The following is a 26,458-nucleotide window of genomic DNA, read 5'->3' as shown; positions in this document are numbered from 1 at the left end:
CTTACATGTATTATAAGTTGTTTATGATGATCAAACAGATTGCATGTCCTTCACATTATCATTTAAGCTTATTTTTGCAAAAACAACTTCTGTTGACTTTTTAGAAACAAGTTTGACTCGACAATTAGCATGCATATAGTGGAAATCAGAGAATACCCTTTTGAGGGTTTGTTTCCCACATAAATACCAACATATATGTGGTTTCAATTTGAGAAATGACTGAGTAAAACTCGTGTAATCAGAAAGTCAAAGTATAAGAACAACAGTTTGACTTTTTGCAATTAATCTATGCTAGAACGAATTATAGGATGATATATAAGATTACCAAGGTCCTAATGAAGCCTAGCAAGCACTTGGAGTCGGCCTTGATGTCCAGAAATGCTCCAGAAAGTCTTGAGAGAGTTCTTGAGAGTTGAGAGCTCTTTGTTCACAAATGCAAATGCCAAGAAAATGAGTTTTGATCTGATTTAAAGAAGAATCAGATGTTTGGAAGTAGCTCCCTGTTGCAATAGGCATGCATGGGATTTTATTGGAGCAAAGAGAGGTGGAATGAGCTGGTTAGCACTCAAATTCGGACCCAAATAACCCATTTTCACGAATTTCTGATGCTGATAGTCCCACGCGGCCCGCTTGGGTCAGTCCAGGCGGGTCGCCTGACCTGCTGTTCAGCCAAACAACTTTCAACTTGACAGCTTTGGTCCCTGTCCTTGCACGCGATGTTTCGGCTGCTTATCTTGACTCGTAAACCCCCAAACTTGGTTTTTAAGAGCCTTGGGACATCTACCAACATGGTAATGTCCTCGGATAACTTTGCGCTCAACCGAAAAGTCATGAAATTCGACGTTGACGCTTTTAACCCCTCAAGTACGGTTTTGGCCATAACTTTCTCATACGTTATCGAAACTTCACGAAATTTTTACCATATATTCTAGTGAGTATATTTTAGCATTATAAAGCTTCGGGTCTGCCAAAAGTTCACTCAGAGGTATAAATTCAACATGTTGACACTTTTGGCCCCTATAGTTTGTAATTCCTCACTTTTGTGCAATTTCCGCGTCGTATGATCCATGAACCATCCGTTTAAGGTTATAAACATTATGTAGGATTATTATAGAGTCTATATATCCATTGTTGACACTTTGGACCCTTACGTTCCATAGTTTTCACTGTTTGTCACTTTTAGTCCCTCTAAAGTTTGTTTTCACATACCGGAACCTTATGACACGTGTCAAGACATTATTGGACGAAATTTTTCGAGGTGTTACATCCTCACCCCCTTAAAAGAAATCTCGACCCTGAGATTTACTGAAACAAATGAGGATATTTCTCTTGCATCGTGGATTCCACTTCCCACGTGTATTCGGGACCTCTACGGGCATCCCATTTGACCTTAACAATAGGCACGTGCTTCCTTCGAAGCTTTTTCACCTGTCGATCCTCAATCGACAAAGGTTTTTCCACGAACTTCAAACTCTCATCTATGTGTATATCCGTATGCGGTATAACCAGTGAATCGTCAGCGAAACACTTCTTCAAATTACAGATGTGGAACACATTATGAATAGCACTAAGCTCTTCAGGCAAGTTTAACTTGTAAGCGACTGACCCGACACGTTCGATAATCTCGAAAGGTCCTATATACCTCGGGCTTAGCTTGCCTTTCTTTCCAAATCGCATCACACCCTTCCAGGGCGATACTTTAAGCAACACTTTATCACCTACGTCAAAGTGAAAATCTTTGCGCTTAGGATCCGCATAACTTTTCTGCCTATCCCTGGCAGCTTTCAAACGATCGCGAATCTGCACGATCTTGTCCGTCGTTTCAAAAACGATATCTGGTCCAGACAACTGGACATCTCCAACTTCTGCCCAACAAATGGGCGATCTACACTTTCTACCGTATAGGGCCTCAAAAGGCGCAGCCTTTATGCTGGAATGGTAGCTATTGTTGTAGGAGAATTCAATCAGTGGTAGGTTCTTATCCCAACTACCACCCAAATCGATCGCACATGCACAAAGCATGTCTTCCAAAGTTTGAATAGTACGCTCACTCTGACCATCAGTCTGAGGATGATAAGCCGTACTAAAATTCAAACGAGTGCCCAACGATTGTTGGAAACTCTTCCAAAAATGCGACGTATACCTCGTATCTCTATCAGAGATAATAGATACAGGTATACCATGCAATGCTACAATTTTATCGACGTATAATTGAGCTAACATATCTGAGCTATACGTCTCCTTGATGGGTAGAAAATGAGCTGACTTAGTCAGTCTATCTACTATGACCCATATGGTATCATTTCCCTTTTTCGTCTTTGGCAACTTGGTGATGAAATCCATTGTCACCATTTCCCATTTCCATTTGGGAATTTCCGGTTGCTGAAGCAAACCTGACGGCTTCTGATGCTCAGCTTTGATTTGCGCACAAGTCAAACATTTAGCTACATGCTCAGCTACTGACTTTTTCAAACCAATCTACCAGTAGTTTGATTTCAGATCCTGGTACATCTTATCAGCTCCAGGATGAACGGAATATTTAGAGCTGTGGGCTTCCTGGAGGATAACGTCCCGAAGTCCTCCATAAATTGGAACCCATATTCGTCCGTTTAGTCGTAGCATTCCATCTTTGTCGTAGGATAACTGCTCCTCAGTTACTCCTAACTTTTCTGCAGGATAGTTAGCTTCCAACACAGCTTCCTTCTGTGCAGCTAACACCCTTTCATTCAAATTATTTCTTATTTCAATGCGCTTGGCATTGATTCTGATTGGTTTCACCCTTTCCTTTCTGCTTAAGGCGTCGGCAACTACATTTGCCTTGCCTGGATGGTATCTTATTTCACAGTCGTAATCATTTAAAGTTTCCATCTATCGCCTTTGACGCATGTTCAATTCCTTCTGATTGAACAAATGCTGAAGACTCTTGTGATCTGAATAAATTATACACTTGGTTCCGTACAATTAATGTCTCCATAGCTTCAAAGCAAATACAACTGCACCCAATTCCAAATCATGGGTGGTGTAGTTCTTCTCGTGCACCTTTAGCTGTCGAGAAGCGTAGGCAATGACTTTGCCTTTCTGCATGAGTACACAACCCACACCAGTGTGTGACGCGTCACAATACACTATGAAATCTTCTATGCCATCGGGCAATGTCAACACTGGAGCATTGCTCAACTTCTTCTTCAAAATATCGAAGGATTCCTGCTGCTTAGGGCCCCAATCGAACTTAATCTTCTTACGAGTTAACGAAGTTAGGGGCGCAACAATTCTTGAGAAGTTCTCAATAAATCGCCTATAATATCCTGCCAATCCGAGGAAACTGCGAATCTCGGTAGGAATCTTCGGCTCCTGCCAGTTCATGACTGCTTCTACTTTAGCGGGATCTACTTGGATACCACGCTCGCTTACCACATGTCCAAGGAATTGGACTTCTCGAAGCCAAAATTCACACTTCGAAAATTTGGCATAAAGCTTCTCTTGATGCAGAAGTTTGAGAATACAACGAAGGTGTTTCTCATGGTCAGCTTGGCTCTTCGAGTAGATAAGGATGTCGTCAATAAAGACGATGACAAATTTATCTAAATAGGGCTTGCAGACACGATTCATGAGGTCCATGAATGCGGCTGGTGCGTTAGTGAGCCCAAAAGGCATCACTAGGAACTCGTAATGTCCATAACGAGTCCTAAACGCTGTCTTGTGCACATCTTCCTCCTTGACCTTCAACTGGTGATAACCTGACCTCAGGTCAATCTTGGAGAAATAGCTTGCTCCTTGCAACTGATCGAACAGATCGTCGATCCTGGGTAACGGGTACCTATTCTTGATAGTGACCTTGTTAAGCTCACGGTAATCGATGCACAGACGCATCGATCCATCCTTCTTTTTAACGAACAAGATTGGCGCTCCCCAAGGAGACGAGCTAGGTCTAATAAAACCTTTCGCTAACAGATCATCCAACTGCGTCCTCAACTCCTTCATCTCCGTTGGTGCCAATCTATATGGTGCTCTTGCTACAGGCGCAGCGCCTGGAATGATGTCTATCCGAAACTCTACTTGCCTATCCGGTGGCAAACCGGGTAGTTCTTCAGGGAATACTTCAGGGTATTCTGAGATAACAGGGATATCTTCAATCTTCGGCTTCGGCTCATCAATGGTAACTTGTGCCATATAAATGACACATCCCTTCTGCATGCATCTGGATGCCTTGAGCATGGACACTTGCTCCGGCAATCCATGCTGGGTGTCTCCTTGAATAGTAAGTGACTCACCAGACGGAGTCTTCACTACTACTTGCTTTCTGTTGCACAGAATCTGGGCTTGGTTACTCGATAACCAATCCATGCCTATCACTATATCGAATCCAGCTAGCTTAAAGGGAAGCAAGGATAACGGGAAAGAATGATTCCTAATGGATATAACACATCCATCTAGAACAGTCGAGGCGGTTTCTATGGTTCCATCGGCTAATTCCACCTCATATTTCACGCTTAAGGTTTTAACAGGAAGGTTCAACAATTTACAAAACTTATCATCTACAAACGACTTATCAGCTCCTGAATCAAACAAGACTCTAGCAAAAACATCATTTACAAGAAACGTACCTGTAATGACGTTGTCGTCTAGAACTGCCTCCTTGGCGTCCATTCTGAAGACTCTCGCATTAGTCTTCTTCCCATCATCTGCTTTCTTCGCATTCTTTGGGCAGTTGGGCCGAATGTGCCCTTTCTCGTTGCAACCAAAACAAGTTGCATCCTTCATCTTCTTGCAATCTAAGGCCTTATGATCTGTGGACTTGCAGATTCCACATCGTTTCTCGGAAGACTGGGATTTCGCTTCCATACGACATTTCCCAAAATGGTGTCTCTTGCAGTTCTTGCATCTGGGTTTTTCACCCGACTGATCTCCTTTCTTGAACCCCGACCCTTTCTTATGGTCGTTGTTCCCTCTGTGTCGTTTCTCAGATCTTCGTGAGGTGTCATCCTCACGTTTTCTTTTGTTTTCCTCTGAGCTCTTCATAGCTCTTAATCTGACTACATCTTGAGTGAGGGAGAGGGATAGATCAGCTACGGATCTAAATGTCGTAGGCCTTGAAGCCTTGACGGTTGCCTTTATCTCCGGTGCCAGACCCCCAATAAATCGAGCAATCCTTCGCGGCTCCGGGGTCACCAGATAAGGCACTAACCGAGATAAAGTGTTGAACGTAGTAAGATACGCTTGACAATCGAGGTTCTCCATAACTAGGGATACAAAATCCGATTCAATTCTTTCGACCTCATGCTGCGGGAAGAAATTCTCTTTGATCAGTGCCACAAACTGTTCCCATGACAAACCGTACAGTGTGGCCTTACCGGCAGCTTGTAGGAGTGACTTCCACCATGCTAACGCATCTCCCTTGAACGACTGGGACACGTACTTCACGATGTCCCTATCAGCACACCCGCTGATATCAACCACAGTATCCATCTCATCAATCCATGTCATGCAGTCAACTACTCCTTTTTCCCCAGTAAAATCCCTGGGTTTGCATGAAACGAAATACTTGTACGTACAGGACTTGATGTGCGTATCATGCTTCAGCTTGACTTCTTGCTTAGGAATGCTGCTGTGGTTGGAGGAGTGATTGCCTCCTCATCCTTTTTCGGCTCATTCTTTTTAGAAGGTGGCTTACTATGAGCCTCCGAATGAGTCTTGGGCTTTACATGCGATACTGTTCGGGTCCTACTCCGAGTACCGCTAGATTCCCTGAATTGCCTATCCATAGCTTTGGCAACAGCGTTATCTATCAGTGCTTGCAATTCTTCACCAGTGACGTGAATCCTGGTATTATCTGGGTGTTCTCCAGAATGACTGTTGGTCTCCTCCGATTTGGCCATGTAGCTTTAAGCTACAATAAAGGACAAGGTCTATTTAGAAACCTAACAGTATTATCGTTCTAGACGATTTATTAACCATGGTATTAATAACCATAATATTTAATTTATTTAGTTTCATTCAGGGCTTTTATTAGCAACTATATTATGGAATGAAATGTATATTGGCACAATAGGCCTAGTCACTTCGGACAATTACTAAATTATAAATTTAGATTTTTTTTATAGGATTAGAAATTGTATAATTAAACAAATAATCCTTTACTAGGCAGGGAGTCATAAACCACAACTGCCACTATATGACATAGTCATAACCCGTAGGTATCAAGTCATAACCAGACTTGTATACAGATATAATCTGTAGATAATTTATTAAAAAGGGTGGCTTGTGTGATTTTACAGATCACGCTTGGCCAGGAATGTTAACATGTTTTCAGATGTTAACAGAGATTTGAATCTTTTCAACCAGGTTTTACCATATTGGCTAGGCCTGTAAATAAGGCATTCAAGCTAGGTTCTACCTTACTAAGATTCTTATTAAAATGGCAAATCAAATAAAAATTGATATTTTCCATTTATTTTAATATTATATTCATGCACATAAATAAAATGAGAAATTCAAATTAACCATTTCAAATTTTAAATAAAGTAACTAGTACATCTTTGCCCTAAACGGGACTTTAATTCAAATAACATGAATAACATGCCCACGCAGGGGCTAAACAAATAACAACAACAACAAATAAAATAAAACAAACCCACGCAGGGGTTAACAGAACAACATACCCACGCAGGGGTAGAATAAGAGAAATATACCCACGCAGGGGTAGAATACAGGAATAAATGTCCACGCAGGGACATGAGTAAAAGAGCTAACAACAAAGGATTTAATAATCCTTCTTACTCTTACCCTTAATCAAGTCAACCATCTTCTTGAACATACCGCGGTTGTGTCGGCGATCATTTTGCAATTCCCGTCGCACGTCATGTATCCCTTGCAGGATTTCTTGGACTTGCGGTGGCGACATCATCGGCGCCGGCGGCGGTGGCTGATACTGCTGTGGCTGTGGAGGCTGCGGCTGCTGGTATCCCTGCGGTGGGAATCCAAAAACTGATGGTCCCGTAGCCCAGGGACCTCCAAAAGTACTCTCCTGATTGAGAGGGTTGTAGCCTGAAGCTAACCAGTAGGGATCTCCCGTATAATCATAACCGGGAGGAAAAGTCGGCTCGAAAGGGTTGAACTGCGCTGCGCTAGCATACGCAGGGATGGGCTCTCCAAAGTTCTGTGGCGGTAGTGGTGCAATAGTCGCAGAAGTAACCTCTGAGACGGGATGCTGAGACTCTCCCATCTCTGACTCCTCGTGGAGCGGCGAGTAGCGGCCGCTACCTGAATGTCGAGGGGTGGCAATGCGAATCCCTCCTCGCGTAGACATACGCGCGTTCCTCCTTGGCCTCTGAGGCGGAGGAGGCAAAACCGGTGGTGGTGGTGGCGACGGAGTGATCACGTCGCGCCAAAGGGCCTCAGATAGGTCCTGCTGCAAGGGCGGCTGCTGAAGCTGCTGCTGCTGAGAGTGGTGCTGCGAGTGCACCGGAGAACCATGGTGAGACTGGAGCATCGGAGAGTTGTGGTGGCTGGGGGTGTAATACCAATTGTGCTGCCTGAACCTCTCCTCATAGCTATCAACACCATTGAATGGTGATCCCCTGTATGGTGACCCATCCGATATCTCAATGGGATGGTTAGGCGTGCCGGACGGTGGCAGGGAAGGGTCAGTGTCCTCGTCGACCTCCATCTCGTTACCACCAGAGAAGTGGTCTTCAGGTCCTAGTGGGTTATGACCCACTGGTTCATCCAAGTAAGCATCAGGGTTGTATAGGCCCTGATAAGCTGGTGCTGGGTAGTGGTGAGGTGACTGGTGTAGGGGTATGAAAGATCCATGGGAGTCATGGGGCCCATTTTCAGAGTGGGGCCCAAATGAGTGGGGTAGGGATGGCGAGGTGCTCAAAGATACCGAGTGCCTGGCTGGCTCGGCGAATGATCTCCAAAGATCATGGGCTGCAGTGTTGTGCGAAGCTGATGGGGCTCGCCTGTGTGAGGGTCCTGCCTCGTGGTCATGTGATGTGGCGAATGCTCCTCGTCCTCTTCCTCGAACACGTGGCGGCATGATGAACCTGTCAAAAATTAAACAAGTTGCACAACAAAATATATAAGGCAAAGCTAATAATAAAAATAAAGATAAAATAAACGAAATGTTGAACATTTCCTAAGTTCTTTGTCTAGACTCGAAAATCGAGGATTGTGCAATTGTGTAACTGAGATTAAACACAAAGGACTAGTGTTTAATTCACTCAGCGTTGGCTCTGATACCAACCTGTCACACCCCGATTTCCACGTGTCACCGATGGGCCCGGTGTGGGGTACAGTGACGTAGTTGGCATCGTCATAGACAATCAACACAATATAATAATGCACAGCGGAAGCAGAATAGATACATTTCAACTTTAATTAAAATGACATAATAAACATCTTAAGCAGTTGAAACGGATCCACAGGCGGATCAATAAAAATAAGAATAAAATTGTTCAACAGTTTATTTTGTCGTCCGAGCTTGCGAGACTATAGTGGACGCTCTTAGGAAACAGCCAGCCTAGTTCGTATAGTACCTGCACTTAACCTTTTGGGAAAAATACGTCAGTTTACACTGGTAAATACAAATCGACTGACTCATTTTGAAAATGATTGAAAATTGATTTAAATGCACAAGGCATAAATATTTTTATTAACTTGGGATATTTATGCAATATAAACTTGTGAACGATTTACATGTACCCGTACTTATGGTGGCCCGGGATCTGCTGTCCGGGCTAAGGATTAAATGACACACCACATTAAAGAGTTATACACGCCGGGTGTACGCCTACACCCCGTGCTCTGGTCGTGGCCATCTCGTAAGATAATGCCAAGGATATCCGGGACACGGTCAATAACCCCCCAAAGCCTAAAGTAAGACAAGACTGTTTAAACGAGTCGCACAAGCTATTCAAGACTGTACCCATAAGGTGCAGGACTTGTGCGCCCGATCAAGCGGTATTTTAAATACCGTACCCCAAGCCCGTATAGGGAAAATAAGTCAAAATGTATTTACCTGAGCAAGTATGAATCACAAACAGTAAGTGTAGGTAGCTTTTACTGGGCCTCCTAATCTGGAACAAAGGTTTATAATAACCTATTAGATTTCTAACGGGTCTTTTATTTAAGCCTAAGCTTTGACCGGTTAATTTAAGGACGATACGGTACAAGCGCACGATTAAGCGAAAGACCGGATAGAGTGTGATTTAGACCCGACAAGTTTGAATACTTGTATAATATGGGTATACTAAATACATTCTGGATTTTGAGATAAAAATGATAACGTTTGACCCGTTTCGGTCAATTTACGCAAACTAGTTACGTAAACCGAACCGAACGCTAAAAGGGCGTTACGGGTAGCCAAAAGAGTCAAATGCAAGTTTCCTGAGATAATATGCTTTAAATATGATATAATATCAGTAAGTTATGTTCTATATTGCCCGGAATAATTTTAAACTCAATTTATGCCTTAGAAGGGCATTTTGGTCATTTAAAAGATTATAAAAGAGTCATATTAGAAATCTGAGTTTCGGGTCTGGTTTATACAGTAAATATACTTAATTTAACATATTATAACAGTAGGGTATGACCCATAAACCAAACTTAACATTTAAAATCAAACTATGCACCGTAGGGGTATTTTAGTAATTTCACAAGGGCTAAAAATGCCAAAACTGGAAATCTGAGTTCATATACTTATACTTACTGTTATTATATGAAAATATACTAATTACATCAGTAGGTATAAGTTTTATATGTTTAAAATGAGTATAACGCTCACTATGCGTTAAAAACGCTAAAAATACGATTTAGAGGCGTTTCCGGGTTTTCAAAAGAAAACTGAGATTTTTATATTTCCAGAATACTTAAAATACTTTATTTAACATATAAAATCAGTAGAAAAAGGTTTCGGGTCAAAAGGATGTATAAAACTCATTTTATGGCTTAAACGGTCAACATCGGCATTAACCGAATCGACTAAGCGACGTATGATCCGTTCAGCCAAAAATTAAATAAAAATCATCAAAAATCCCAAAATATTATATAACATCAGTGGGTAAAAAGTTTTATATCAAAACGTGGCCTGAAATGGGTTATATGCGAAATGCGTCGTTTATGTAACTTTAAAATATAGTTTTACGCTATCGGCCATAACTCAAAATCTGGACCGCCAACTGGTCTCAAATTTTCGGTGCAAGTTTATATATTAGTAATAAAGATTTCTACTCTTTCACTTTTCCAAAAATCACGTTTTATATCAAAAAGGGCAAAATAGTCAACTTTAAGCATAATCGGAAACATGCAAATGAATCGGCTAAGTATAGACTCAAGCAACAAAATTCCAGAGAGTTTTACCAAAATAAAAATGGTCAAAAATACTCTCCAATACAGATCTCAAACATGCATGTACGAATCCGAATCGATAGTCTACGAAATAGTCGTTTTACAAGACTTTCGGTTCCGATTCGTATTTATACTAAAGATTTGTCGAGTTTATGATGATAAAACATATTCTTACATGTATTATAAGTTGTTTATGATGATCAAACAGATTGCATGTCCTTTACATTATCATTTAAGCTTATTTTTGGAAAAACAACTTCTGTTGACTTTTTAGAAACAAGTTTGACTCGACAATTAGCATGCATATAGTGGAAATCAGAGAATACCCTTTTGAGGGTTTATTTCCCACATAAATACCAACATATATGTGGTTTCAATTTGAGAAATGACTGAGTAAAACTCGTGTAATCAGAAAGTCAAAGTATAAGAACAACAGTTTGACTTTTTGCAATTAATCTATGCTAGAACGAATTATAGGATGATATATAAGATTACCAAGGTCCTAATGAAGCCTAGCAAGCACTTAGAGTCGGCCTTGATGTCCAGAAATGCTCTAGAAAGTCTTGAGAGAGTTCTTGAGAGTTGAGAGCTCTTTGTTCACAAATGCAAATGCCAAGAAAATGAGTTTTGATCTGATTTAAAGAAGAATCAGATGTTTGGAAGTAGCTCCCTGTTGCAATAGGCATGCATGGGATTTTATTGGAGCAAAGAGAGGTGGAATGAGCTGGTTAGCACTCAAATTCGGACCCAAATAACCCATTTTCGCGAATTTCTGATGCTGATAGTCCCACGCGGCCCGCTTGGGTCAGTCCAGGCGGGTCGCCTGACCTGCTGTTCAGCCAAACAACTTTCAACTTGACAGCTTTGGTCCCTGTCCTTGCACGCGATGTTTCGGCTGCTTATCTTGACTCGTAAACCCCCAAACTTGGTTTTTAAGAGCCTTGGGACATCTACCAACATGGTAATGTCCTCGGATAACTTTGCGCTCAACCGAAAAGTCATGAAATTCGACGTTGACGCTTTTAACCCCTCAAGTACGGTTTTGGCCATAACTTTCTCATACGTTATCGAAACTTCACGAAATTTTTACCATATATTCTAGTGAGTATATTTTAGCATTATAAAGCTTCGGGTCTGCCAAAAGTTCACTCAGAGGTATAAATTCAACATGTTGACACTTTTGGCCCCTATAGTTTGTAATTCCTCACTTTTGTGCAATTTCCGCGTCGTATGATCCATGAACCATCCGTTTAAGGTTATAAACATTATGTAGGGTTATTATAGAGTCTATTTATCCATTGTTGACACTTTGGACCCTTACGTTCCATAGTTTTCACTGTTTGTCACTTTTAGTCCCTCTAAAGTTTGTTTTCACATACCGGAACCTTATGACACGTGTCAAGACATTATTGGACGAAATTTTTCGAGGTGTTACACACATGTAACTACATTTGTATATCAGAATTGCGAACAACGACTTTTATTTATGAACAAAACAGATTTTTTCACAATACAAGAAAACAAAAGAAACAAAGGCATAAGACAACAACATCTTCTGCTCGGCCAAATGTTTATCCAAGGGTTGGATTTGCATTGACAATCTTTGGGCATTTGTTCCTGAAATGGCTCGTTTCGCCACAGTTGTAGCAAGTACTAGACGGAAGACGAGCTTGAGTAGGGTTGACTTGGAGTTGGGTAGCAGCAAGATTTGCAACAGCTTTGTTTTGGATAGCAAAGCGGCATATGTTAATCAAATGTCCCAACCGTCCACAATAGGTACATTTGGAGCAGGGTACGAGGTTTGAATGGTGACGGTTGCATCGTTTGCACCATGGGGCAGTTCCTATGTACGGCTTCCTAGCTGGTGGCGCTGCCACTTGGCTAGGTCCCGCTTGATTAGGGGTAACTGCTGCGGGTTTCCTTGAAGCCTTACGCTTCCTTGATTTTGGTGCAAGCTCGACTTCTGCCTTCCGTGGTGACTCTTGAGTGGCTCTATTTTTGAGACGAGACATGGCAATGCCTAGATCCCTAGACTTCAAAATAACTTCGCCTATTTGCTGGGCAAATTTAGCTGTTTGCTCGGACATCTGACCGTTGCTGAGATAAAGCGACATTCTAGAAGAAAATGAAAGACATAGGAAGAAACAAGTGGAAGGTTATCGGGTGATCAAAACAAAATGACAACACATAGAAATTGCGATCATTTGTTTGTTACCTAAGGCAAACAAATGAGATGGTGAAGAATCAAAGTAAGCGGGTCATAATAATGCATTGCTGAAGACATGCTCGCCTATAAGTGAACACTCACCCCAAGAGTTCCCAGGTAAGAGTGACTGGTCCGATACTGCGGATTTGTACGAACACTCTAGCCTTAGACAGAAAACTCAGAGTACAGGCATTCACTCTTCCAGTTTGCACGTGTTCACATTATTTAGACCCAAATTTGACGAGTTTGAAAACTCAAAAGGCACTAAGCCAAATATGAGTCAAACTGGAAGGGTTCAAAACCTTATAATAAATCATCCTAGAACAGATGATTAGTTTTCAAGGCAGATCAAAATTTATGTTCCTATTGTGGTTGTCACTTAAGGATAAGTGACGGTATTGTTTTTATGACTAAACGCAAGTAAACTCGCGTTAGGGTCCTAGGAAGGTTATAGACTAGGTCAAAGCATTACTAATAACCTAATTCCCTATAACCATGAGCTCTGATACCAACTTTTCTGTCACACCCCGACCACGTAAAACAACAAAACGTGGCGGAATCATCGGGGAGTGTTGTAACAGAATCATTGTTCCATAACACATGGAAAATTGAAATGTTGTTTTATTGATATAAAGAGTTACAATGTCTTAACAAACAAGAAGTAAAACAAAATTTAACTAGTCTTGCATCTTTTATGGTCACTAAGGCCTTGTCTAATCCTATGTGAGCATGCGTCAATATCATCATCAAATATCATCAACTATCGTACCTGAAACACATGTGAAAATACATCAGCATAAAAATGCCGGCGAGTACATAGGTTTTGTGAAAATAGGATTCATGACTTAGGTTTAAGAAAATGTTTAATGAAAAATTGCCATGAATCCAGTTTAAGTGTTTGCTTTTATAAAACGTTTGAAAAGCGACAATAAGATAGATGATATGTAAAAGAGTAGTGTAAGGTTAAATGAATAACCAAGTAAAAATGAGTTTGTATAAAATAAGTTGTTTGTAAAACAATGTCTTGTGAAAAATATGTTATTTGTGTAAAAATGTGTAAATCCAAATTAAATGATTTAAATAATGCTACGACATGTAATATAGTACAAGCACTTATATATAGGAAGTACCAGCGGCGTATCCACCATGCTTGTATCACATTACACAAGTCTCGTTACTTAAGTCACTTACCCAAACAAACCACCAATGTAAATTGCCCATGTCTAAACCAATTGTCAAATGTCATTGTGAAAACCATGTCAAAATGTCTATGTCAAATGTCAATCATGTAATGTGTAAACAAAATGTCATGTATGGCAAGTGAAATATGTATCCACTAAACCATGTGTAAAAAATGCACAAAACAATGTATTGAAGTAAAACGTAGTTTAAATCAATGTTATGTTTTGAGGAAATGCATGCTATACTGAATACAAACATTTATGCGGTATTGTTAAAATGCATACATTCAAGCCTTGTGACTGTGGTGATAAACCCCTAAACGAATTTAAAGGTCTATCTGTCTAAATGTTTTAATCGAATTCGGTCATTCCTTCCATCCAAACATACCCAGGATGTCAGGAACGGGAGTTGTCAATTCCTATGGTACCATTACCTACTAACGAGCGGCGTGATCAAAGTTAATGAATGTATATTGTCCCACTTAAACAAGCCAAATGTCATACCCAAAATATAAACATGTGATGAAAAACAAATGTACTAAGTATGATGAACATACATAGCATGAAATGTTATGTAAAACGGTGTACTAAGTATGCACACAATGGGCATACATAGCAAAAACATAATGAAATCATGTACTAATAGTGTACTAATGAACATAACAAGTATATGATATAAAAGCATGAAATCATGAAAGTAACAAGTAGGCACATGTGTTTCACATCAAAATATTTGGAAAACAGTAAAAGAGGGGTCTATGTACTCACTTGAGGGTGCTTAGAAGTCTTGAACAACAACCAAACGAAGCTAGAGGGATCACGGAATCAAACGGCACCCTATATAGATAACTACATAAATAACCGGACCTAAATCGGGGGATTGGGTAGTATGAGGTTTCGTAAACCAAATGAGTATTGGAACTCATATTATATGGTTAATCAAAGTCCACATACTAAAATGAAACCTAACCTAAGTGCTTACGACCCATTACGACCCGTTTAGGTAGCTTATGCTACTTTAACGCGTCGTTTGCGTAAAACGCGTTCGGAATGCCTAACTAGTCCTATGACAAGCAAGATATGCCTTAACATGTTTAATATTGTTGCCAAAATAGTTTATATGTCAAAAGTTATGTTACATAGGCTTAAAATGAATTTTAGCGCAAAAAGGGCATTTTGGTAATTTACCTAAGGCATAAGAACTACTTATCATACAACTACTTTAATGACGTGACCATAAGGTATAACCTCGGAAGGTTATTCCCTATACAACTATGGTCACCAAAAGTGTTTGGTCGGATCCTAAAGATCGACCAAATGGGTCGGGTTCGTAAGCATAAGCGATTGATTAGATCGCTTACCTTTACGACCCTAAACAAGCACAAATCTAAAAGCGACGAGCTAAACATGCTAGAACATGTTTAGTAATGTTTAGAAAATAGGTTTGGTATTAAAACAAACGGTTTTAATACCCTAGAGTAGTTTGGTTACAAAATACGCAAGAAAACGCATTTTGGCCGAAACTACGACTCGTCACTGAGCCTAGATAACGTGGTAATCAGTAGGTATAGTTACTAGGGACTATAACCATCGTGATTACGCTCACATTATGAAGTTCAAACGAACTTCGCGTTGACCATAAACTGGTCAATGCAGAAAGTCAAACGCAGTTTGACTTTAACGCTAAAACGAACGAAAAACGCGAAAGAATACTTACAGAAGGTCCCCGCAAGATTGAATTCCAAGTATTTCTCAGGTATGAAGTGATAATCACTCCAACTTAGAGAAAATCTCAGAATTCAAGTGAGGAAGAAATGAAATGGTTTGGGTATTTATAGGAAAGGCACAACCGTTAGGATCGTTCATCGCGAAACGTGCTTCGATCTCGGCCGTCCAAGTGGGCACATGGTATTTGGATACCATGGGCTCTTAAAAACCATCAAATTTGGCCCCTAGAATGCTTAAAAACCAGATTCAAGGGTGTGGAACAGCTGGTAACAGCTGGATTAGATTTTTTGCTGATCTGGGACCCTCACGCGGCCCGCTTAAGGAATACACAAACTCTCATGCGGGCCGCCTGGGCATAGTTTCCAGAATTTGCAGTTTAGTCCCTGAACTTGGGAAACATGCATTTCGGCCCATTTTTGGCACGTTTAAGCCCCGTTAACCTCATTTCAAGGCTCTAAAATGATGTTAAAGTATAGGGAACCCAAAACAAGCTCAAAAATATCTCGGATGTCGGTTCGTTTGGCCGTACGATCGCGAGGTTCGCTTAATTACGACGGAATGCGCATAAGCGCGAAAAACGATCCAAATTGCGCGACGAATGGATTTTTCCCATGCCAAACGTTAAAACATAATATTTTAATGCTTACATAAATTTTTGGATGTCCGGATGTATTCAGAGCGTAAGTTATGCGCGAAAGTGCAAACTTATGCACTTTTTGACGCTTTTAGTCCTTGAATGAGCATAAAGTTTATTTTAGCACACCGAACTCCTCAAAGCCTATTTCTAAGATATGTAAAGGATATTTAGGGTATGTTTAACTTATGATCATGTTCCGGAATGTTTGTTACAGTTCAGATTGGCATACTTTCGCAGTTTGTCATATTTAGTCCCTGTAAGCGAATAAACTTGATTTCGGTATACCAAACCTTCCAAAACTTATTTCTAAGTTATGTAAAGGTTATTTTAGGTATGTTAAGCCTATGTCACTATTCCGGAGTGTTTGTTGCGTTAAACTGGTTATATTTACGCATCAGTGCACGTATAACCCTCCAGAAAGTGATCTAAAGCCCGAAATCGAACAAGAGTTGATATGTGCAAATGATACACATGTTTATACAAATCCCAAGTATGAAATACAATATTTCATTGGTTTGGTGTTTGTTTGATGGCTGAAGTGACACAGGTGTCACAATAACATCATTCAACAAGAAACCAATAACAAAACACTAACCGATTTGTAGGTGAAACTAGGAAGGCAAATCCGAATGAAAACAAAATCTTCGATTGCCAAGGAGTGTTGCCGTCGGGTTCGTGAGGGAGAGAGAGAGAGAGAGCTAGGGTTTTTTTGTGTGTTGTGATTTTTGATAAAAGTGAGAGGTGGTTACTACCCCTAAATGTTATGTGAACATCAAGATGGGCCGAGCCCCACTCGGCTGCCAATTGGTTTCGGTTACAAGCAATACGGCCCAAATGGGCTTGTGCGACCGAGTGATGGTTGTTGTGCGACCGGATCATACAAGCATATACACATAACATAACATTCGTACATTACCCAATTTACACAAGGCACGTATAACATGTTATTCAAATAAAGTTCACATAATCACGTAACGTTACACAAAGTAGGTTCGAATTACGAGTTGTCACATTATCCCCAACTTAAAAGAAATTTCTTCCTGAAATTTGGTACGTACCCACTGAGGAAGCTAGTTAAGTTGCATGGTTTTCCTGGGGTGTCACATCCTCCCCCCGTTGATCTGGAATTTCGTCCCGAAATTCCGTGGTAGCTTCAGCCTCAGCAGTGGTTGTACTGTTCGCGAACAATTGGGGGTACTTTTCTTTCATCTGATCTTCTCGTTCCCAGGTGAACTCTGGGCCACGACGGGAGTTCCAATGAACTCGAACAAGAGGGATTCTCTTGTTCTTGAAGACCTTAACATCCCGGTCCGTGATTTCTACTGGTTCCTCGACGAATCGCAACTGCTCATCGATAGTGAGTTCCTTCAGAGGAACTATGAGGGTCTCATCTGACAGGCACTTCTTCAGATTCGACACGTGAAAAACGTTGTGAACTGCACCGAGTTCAGCTGGTAGGTTTAGTCTGTAGGCTACTTTGCCTATTCTTTCTATGATTTCGAATGGTCCGACATACCGCGGATTTAGCTTGCCCTGTTTGCCAAAACGAACCACACCCTTCCAGGGTGAGACTTTGAGTAAAACCCGGTCCCCGACCTGAAATTCCAATGGCTTCCTACGCTTATCCGCGTAGCTTTTCTGACGGTCGCGAGCTGCCGCCATGCGTTGTCGTATTTGTGCAATCTTGTCCGTGGTGTCCACTATAAGTTCTGGACCCGTGATCTGACTATCCCCCACCTCTGCCCAACAGAGAGGTGACCGGCATTTACGCCCGTACAATGCCTCAAATGGAGCGGCTTGTATGCTGGTGTGATAACTGTTATTGTATGAGAACTCCACCAAAGGGAGATGCTTTTCCCAGCTGTTGCCGAAATCGATAACACATGCCCGAAGCATGTCTTCTAGAGTTTGAATCGTGCGCTCAGACTGCCCATCCGTCTGAGGGTGATAAGCCGTGCTCATATCTAACCGAGAGCCAAAAGCCTTGTGCATTGCTTGCCATAGCTCTGAAGTGAATCGTGCATCGCGATCCGAAATAATAGAGGTGGGCACCCCGTGCCTTGAGACTACTTCTTTCAAGTATATGTCTGCTAGTGTGGAAAACTTGTCTGTTTCTTTGATCGCCAGGAAATGAGCAGACTTGGTGAGTCGATTCACGATCACCCAAATAGTATCGTTCCCACGCTGGGATCTAGGTAGGCTTGTAACAAAATCCATGGAAATTTCCTCCCATTTCCACTGTGGTATCTTTGGTTGCTGAAGTAAGCCTGCTGGTTTCTGATACTCTGCCTTGACTCTTGCACAGGTCAAGCACTTGCTGACATAGGTAGCGATGTGGGCCTTCATGCTGGGCCACCAATAAGTAGTTCTGATGTCATGGTACATTTTATTCGACCCTGGATGTACCGAGTAGCGAGACTTGTGAGCTTCATCCATCACTAGCTCACGCAGGTTGCCATAAAGTGGGACCCAAATACGCCCCGTTACGTAATAGGCACCGTCTTCCTTCTGTTCTAGTCGTTGCCTTGAGCCGCGTAAGGCTTCAGCCCTTACGTTTTCTGGTTTCAATGCTTCTACCTGAGCATCTCGTATTTGTGTGGGAAGACTGGACTGAATGGTGAGCTGCAATGCTCGTACGCGCTTAGGTGTAGTATCTTTCCGACTGAGAGCGTCAGCCACAACATTGGCTTTGCCTGGATGGTACTTTATAGCGCATTCGTAATCGTTCAGTAGTTCAACCCATCGACGTTGACGCATGTTCAATTCCTTCTGCTTGAAGATATGCTCGAGACTCCTGTGATCGGTGTAGATAGTGCACTTGGTACCGTACAGGTAGTGTCGCCATATCTTAAGCGCGAAAACGACAGCTCCTAGCTCTAAATCGTGCGTCGTGTAGTTCCGTTCGTGAACCTTGAGTTGGCGCGAAGCTTAAGCAATGACCTTGTCGCGCTGCATTAACACACATCTAAGACCCTGGATGGATGCATCACAGTAAACCACGAAGTCGTCTGTGCCCTCTGGCAATGAGAGGATAGGTGCACTGCAAAGTCTATCCTTTAAGTGCTGAAAAGCAGTTTCCTGAGTATTACCCCAACGGTAGGTGACACCCTTCTGTGTCAGTAGCGTAAGCGGCTGTGCAATCTTTGAGAAATCCTTAATGAATCGTCTGTAATAACCCGCCAAACCCAAGAATTGGCGTATTTCCGTTGGTGTACGCGGTGCAGGCCAGTTCCTGATCGAATCTACCTTGGATGGATCAACATGGATCCCATCCTTGTTTACCACGTGGCCTAGAAAGTGGACTTCACGAAGCCAAAAGTCACATTTCGAAAGCTTGGCGTACAGTTGTTCCTTTCGAAGGAGTTCCAAGATAAGTCGTAAATGTTGCTCGTGTTCCTCCTAACTCTTGGAGTAGATCAGAATGTCGTCGATGAATACAATCACAAACTTGTCTAGATAAGGTTTGCACACCCTGTTCATAAGGTCCATAAAGACTGCTGGCGCGTTCATTAGCCCGAAAGGCATGACTAGAAATTCGTAGTGGCCGTAGCGAGTTCTGAATGCGGTTTTGGAGACGTCCTCATCCCGGACTCTCAGCTGATGGTAACCTGACCTCAAGTCTATCTTGGAGTAGTAGCTCGACCCTTGCAACTGGTCGAATAAGTCGTCAATACGCGGTAGAGGATAACGGTTCTTCACCGTCACCTTGTTCAGTTCACGGTAGTCAATGCACATACGGAAGGTACCATCCTTCTTCTTCACAAATAGTACTGGAGCTCCCCAAGGCGAAGAGCTAGGACGAATAAAGCCCTTATCCAAGAGCTCTTGTAGTTGCGTAGAGAGTTCTTCCAACTCTGATGGAGCTAATCGATACGGTGCACGTGCTATTGGTGCTGCTCCTGGTGCTAGCTCGATTTGAAACTCGACCTGGCGATGAGGCGGTAGACCAGGTAATTCCTCTGGAAACACTTGAGGAAAGTCGCAAACTATTGGAATGTCCTCCAATTTCTTTTCCTTTGCTGATGCATCGGTGACAAGTGCCAGAATGGCAATGTGGCCCTTACGTAAACACTTCTGAGTCTTTAGAAAAGAGATGATGCCAACCACAGCACCACTCTTGTCGCCTTGAACTTCGAGAGGTTCCCGACCAGAACGAGGGATATGAACAATCTTCTCTTTGCACAAGATCTCTGCGTGATGTTGAGATAGCCAGTCCATACCAATGACGATGTCGAAACTACCCAAAACTATGGGGATGAGATCGATCGAGAAAGTCTGACTCGCGAGGATAAGATTACAACCCTGAACTATGTGCGTGGCCTCTAGACTCTTATCGTTAGCTAACTCTACGACATGTTTGGTGTTCAGAAGTGTGGGTGTACGTTTTAACATTTGGCTAACTTTCAAAGAGATATAACTTGTATCCGCACCCGAATCAAATAAGACAGTAACATAAAAGTCGTCGAGAATAAACTTACCCATAACTACGTTGGGATCATTCCATGCGTCGCCCTGACCCAGCACGAAAGCTCGACCCCTAGCTTCAATGCCATTATTGTTCCCACCGTTGTTACCATTGCCCTGATTGTTGTTGCTGTTGCGATTCTGGTTTATCTGGGGGCAATCCCGCTTGAAATGGCCTTCAACACCACATTGAAAGCATCCCCTGTTGCCTCGCTGTTGCTGCTGTTGCTGGTTCTGTGGAGCTGGTAGTTGCGGTTGCTGGTTCTGATTCGCAGGCCGTGGGCTCCTACAGTCTTCGGCCTCGTGGCCCATCTTGAGACACCTTTGGCAACGACCCTTGTTGCACTGGCCGCTGTGGTGCCTGTTACAGTTGTGGCACTTTGGGAGATTTCCTTGATACTTTCTCTGCCCACGACTACCAAAAAACTGCTGACTGGGACTCTTGTAGTGGTCAGTCTTCTGCTGCTGAGCCTAAGACTGAACTGTTGCTGAACCTTTGCTAGAATCCCCTTCCCACTTTCTTTTGTTGTCACTGGAGGTAGCAGGAGTAGCGGCTGATGTGGTAGCAGTAGTAGCGCTGATACGTTTCGGTACCTTGTCCTGATCCACTGCCTGATCAGTGAGGCGATGAGCGAGTCGCTGAATATCCTGGATGTTGTCGAGATTAGCCGATGTCACGTGGCTCTGGATTTCTGGCGCTAGACCTTTGAGATACAACTCAATGCGCTTAATTGGAGGGTCCACCATAGTTGGACACAAGATGGCCAGTTCGTTTGACCGTTTCATATAAGCTTCGATTTCTGACCCCATCATCTTCAGGTGATAAAGCTCCACTTTCAACTTGTGGATGTCATCACGCGTGCAGTATTCTCGCTTGATCAGTTCCTTAAAATCGTTCCAAGGGGTGGCGTTAGCAGCTGCCAACCCTAAAATCTGAACTTGCGCGTTCCACCAAGTTAGCGCAATTCCTTCTAACGTGCCAGTGGCGTACTTGACCCTGCGAGCCTCAGGGCATTCACACATCTCGAACACTGACTCGAGCTTCTCGAACCAATGGAGGAGTCCAACCGCTCCTTCTGTGCCACTAAACGTGCTTGGACGACAGTCCATGAAGTTCTTGAATGTGCAAACAGGTTGTGGTGCGTGTTGACCTATTGTCTACGAATAGGGCAAAGTTAAACACAAGAGTTGGTCTAGGAGTGTAGGACCTAAAGATCCTAGTGTGAGTTATAACTACAGGATATACCTCCTGCTTGTGCAGCTGCAAGTGCCGCAGCAACTTGTTCGTTAATGAGAGCCGTCAACTGGGCTTGAGTCATGTTAACACGTCCAGACATGATCTTCATAGTAAAAGTAGCATAAGTGAGAATGGTTCGCGAGTAGTGCGATGACAGAAGAGTGTAAGCACATAGGTATTCTCATGCAATGGTGTCATGTGTATCTAAGCATACTACGAGCAAAGTCCTATGCAATCCAGCAAGTAGGCAATATAAACATAAACCATATTACCTAGGATGTTGAGTCTTGCACGTGGAGCGAAGCGTCGTTGTGGATCGTTGAGAGCACTGTTCTGGGTATAGTCTGGTTTTAATAAAAACGTTTTTCCCATATTAAAACCGAGTTCTCTATAACCAATGGCTCTGATACCAATCTGTCACACCCCCAAAATCCACACGCGGAGTATCACCGCTTGGAGGCGTGACATGACCAGGATCAAGCCACCAATCATATTGAACATAACATTAAATATTAAAAGAAATCAATGAAACCCATCACAATATAATTGATGTTCAACAAAACATAATTTGAGTAGCGGAAGCATAAGTATGTAAACCCAATGTAAATCATAAGTTCATTTGTTTAAACGTTTAACATGGCATCCACGATCCATGTCCCACAACGACCTACTCCTCCCTGTGCAAGCTCCATAAGTACCTAAGGTCCTGCAAGGCATGCAGCAGAGAGTCAACAACTAGTTGAGCGAGTTCACAGTAAGTAAGTTCGTAATAGCAAAACATATGATCATATAGTGGGGGCTTCCCATGTATGTATGTACTACTAGTGGGGGGGGGGTTTCCCGTGATTATACTTATTACTAGTGGGGGCTTCCCATATTTATACTTACTAGACTATTTGCAACCATGTGTTCTTCTTAGCCCGAGAACAGGAATACGTACAAGGTCACGTAGGTTTTACGTGAGTGCCCTTCCCCGAGGACAGTGGTACGCGTGGGGTTTACGTAGGTTTTACGTAAGTGTCCTTCCGACCCGGAAGACAGTAGTAGGTATGAGTTTACGTAGGTTTTACGTAAGCGTCCTCCCGACCCGGGAGACTCGTAGATACTAATTTACGTAGGTTTTACGTAGGTGTCCTGACTAACCTGAGGACGATGGTATATAGTCTAACAATAGCGTAAGTACGATTAATTATCCATTTCCAACCTTCCAACCCATTCCCAACCCGGGAATCCCATGCCTTGGCTGTGTGAACTCACCTTGGTTTGCTCGGCAGATACACAGAAAGTCGGTCAAGCTATAAGTGGTTAACCACGTCCTAACATGGTTACCATACAAGTTAGGTTCATATCCACATCGTGCAAGTATATTCTACACGTATTCTAACAAGTTGTGTACAAGTATTAATCATATACATGTAGTCATGGCAGTTCCACAGTAATATCACGTAAACAAACGAAGTCCAAGTATGCGGCCCAATTGGTTGGGCCCGTATCTGTGACACTCGAGGTTTTTCCGAACGATCACCTTGTAATATTTCGTGTGTATATAAATATTATTAAATGGAAACGTGACTTTAGTGCATTATATGTGTTGTGTATGTGTATTATATATAAATATATAAGAGTCGAGACCACAACCCGAGACCATGACTCGCAACCGGGCGGTTGCGAGTGGGCCACTCGGTCTCGAGTGGGCCGATGAGCCGAAACCGGTTTGGGCCGAAACCCCAAGCCCAACCCGAAAACACCCCTTGTATATATATCCAACCTTTCCCTCATTTCTTTCATTTGGCACAACACACCAACACACACACTCCTCCTATTTCCTCTCAACAAGAAACCCCAAACAACATCCCACTCTTCTCCCCTTTTCGGTTCAAGCAAGGATCTCGGACAAGGACTCGGTCAAGCTCGGATCACTCGGACACTTCATCTTCTCTCATTCTCTTCTCTTTGTTTTCGGCTTCCCCTTTTCATAACCGGTTAGTGTTTTCTTTTGTGTTTAAGATGTATGTATGTTGTATGAACTAAGAAATGGTTGGTTAGTAGTTTATGCATGATTATTAGGTTGTTTTGTAAAGTTTGTGAATAGGTGTTAACATGACTAAAATGACATGATATTGGTAGTTTACAAGTGTTCATAGCCAACTACACTATGCTTCTTTGTTTCTTGCAAGAATGATGATGTTTAGCATAAGATTTTCGGCTATATAATGTATGTTTTCTTGTTTAGCATCATGATCCTGTTAAATATGTGATTTTCGGTTCATAAATATGTGTTTATGTTGGCATGAAAACCCTAGAAAACTATGAACATGAGAAGAACTTGTTTGAATATGGTTTGAAGGTTTTAAAAATGGCAAAGTTTGATCTATCTTTACTAGCATTCAGATTAGGCAAAGTGTTAGTGAAATATTATTGGTTGTTTCCTAAAATGGGCCTGAATTCTTGGTACAATTTGGACTGTCATATCTGCATCATCACGTGTATAAGAAGTGACAGATTACGACTCGCAACGACAGCATTCCGACTCGAAACCGCACCGTTGCGACTCGCAACCAAAGCATGACAAGTCGAAACCACGCGATTGCGACTCGAGACTACGTCGGTTGCGACTCGCAACCACAGCATGATGACTCGAGACCACGGTTACGACTCGCAACCAAAGCATGACAAGCCGAAACCACCTGGTTGCGACTCGAGACCAGCTGGTTGCGAGTGGGCTGTCCATTTTGGTTATTGGGCCATTCTGTGTTAACTTGGACTATCTGTTGACTGGATTATGTGTTGCTGTTGACTGCTCAATTACTTAGGCCGGCCCAGTAACCCACTGTTTACTTATATGCTTGATACGTGTTAGTTACGTGCCTATATGTGTTTTACGTGAATGCTTGTACACCGAACCTGACCTATACCGGTAACCATGTTAGGACGCGGTGACCAACGTGATTGACAAGTAACCTAAACCTACCGAGCAACCCAAGGTGAGTTCACAACTTAAAAGCATGCGTCCCGGTGGTTTGGGACACGAGACTAACAACCCTATCCCCTGGTAAAAGGGGATACCATTTGCATACCTTCCCTAGTTATTGGGAACAAAACTTACTTTTCTTCCCAGGTATTGGGAAACCTTTTGGTTAATTACTGTTTATACGGAATGCAACTAACGGCACTAAACGAAACTCTATCACTCAAGTCCCTACTACAAATACCGATTAGTCGCCGGGTTAGGCGAGCGGGTTATTAGTTGATAGCGCTATTTAGGTGTTTACCAGCCTCACACCGTGCCCTGGTCTGGGACGGTCGTGAACTAATGTACTCAGAAATTCGTCAATGATGATAGAACATTGACATCGGGGCATCCTGCGGATACGCAACGGTTACCTAGTGTTCGGTATTGGAAAAACAGTTTAGTCGCTAACTTTTGGGGTAGCTCCCCAGGGCTTGTATAAACGGATAAATTAACCGGTGAAACAAAGTTTTTGGTAATTAAAACTGGACAACTAGTGAACTCACTCAGCATTATTGTTGACCCCTTACTGCATGCTTTGCAGGTAACTAGTGACGGAGAAGCTTGCAGCTTGGGAACGTGTAGTGTCTGTTCACCCTTGTGTTGGGTGTTACCTTATTTTGAATCATGAACTTTGTTTTAAACTACCGTACTTATGCTTCCGCTACTTATTACTGTTTTGAACTTAAAAACTTTAAACTCTGAACTTAATATTTGCTAAGCTTTTGAATAGTAAGTATTACTTTTGTTATCAACTTAAGTATTCAGTATAATTAGTGGCTGGATCCTGGTCAGTCACGCCCCGAAGCGGGTGTTATCCGCAGGTGGATTTTGGGGGTGTGACAGATTGGTATCAGAGCCATTGGTTATAGTGAACTTGGTTTTAAAAAGGGGAAAATCTTTTTGGAGAAAACCAGACTATAACCCGTGACTCGTAACGACGCTACACTCCAAGTGCAAGGCTCGACACATTTGACCTCATAGCTCGGACCAGTGTTTACTTGTTTGCTTACTTTATGTTCCTGTTATGCTATACGTACTAGTGTGCCTAAAACTAGATAGATACACCTCTTTCTTCTATCTTATTCTCGCTACATTACGGCATCACACTCATACTGTGTTTTCTGGTTATGAAGACAATGAGTGGACGCGGAAGAGGAAACATTAACATGACGCAGGCTCAGTTCACTAACCTGCTCAACACAGTGGCTGCGGCTTTTGCAGCTCACCCTTTAGGTAAGCTCGTTGTTTTAGGATGTTTAGATCCTACCGCCACATCGACTTTTCGCCTCTAAACCTATACGCTTCGCTTCTCACCCTATAGGTCAGCATGCACCTGCGCAACCACCAGTGTGTACTTTCAAAACTTTCATGGATTGCAAGCCTCTCCCTTTCAACGGCACTGAGGGTGCCATAGGTCTTCTGCATTGGATTGAGAAAATTGAAGCTGTTTTTGCTGTTTGCGAGTGTCCCCCTGCGAACTGGGTGAAGTTTGCTACTGCTACACTTGAAGGAAGCGCGCTTTCTTGGTGGAAGGCGCAGATTCAGATGTTTGGGTTGGAAACTGCAAATGCTACTGCGTGGGAGGATTTCAAGGATATGATTAAGGATGAATACTGTCACCGGGATGACATCCACAAGCTTGAGA

Source organism: Helianthus annuus, chromosome 16 (assembly GCF_002127325.2).
Source record: "Helianthus annuus cultivar XRQ/B chromosome 16, HanXRQr2.0-SUNRISE, whole genome shotgun sequence".
Lineage (NCBI taxonomy): Eukaryota > Viridiplantae > Streptophyta > Magnoliopsida > Asterales > Asteraceae > Helianthus > Helianthus annuus.
The sequence above is the reverse complement of the archived record's forward strand: the minus strand, read 5'-3'. Positions refer to the sequence as shown.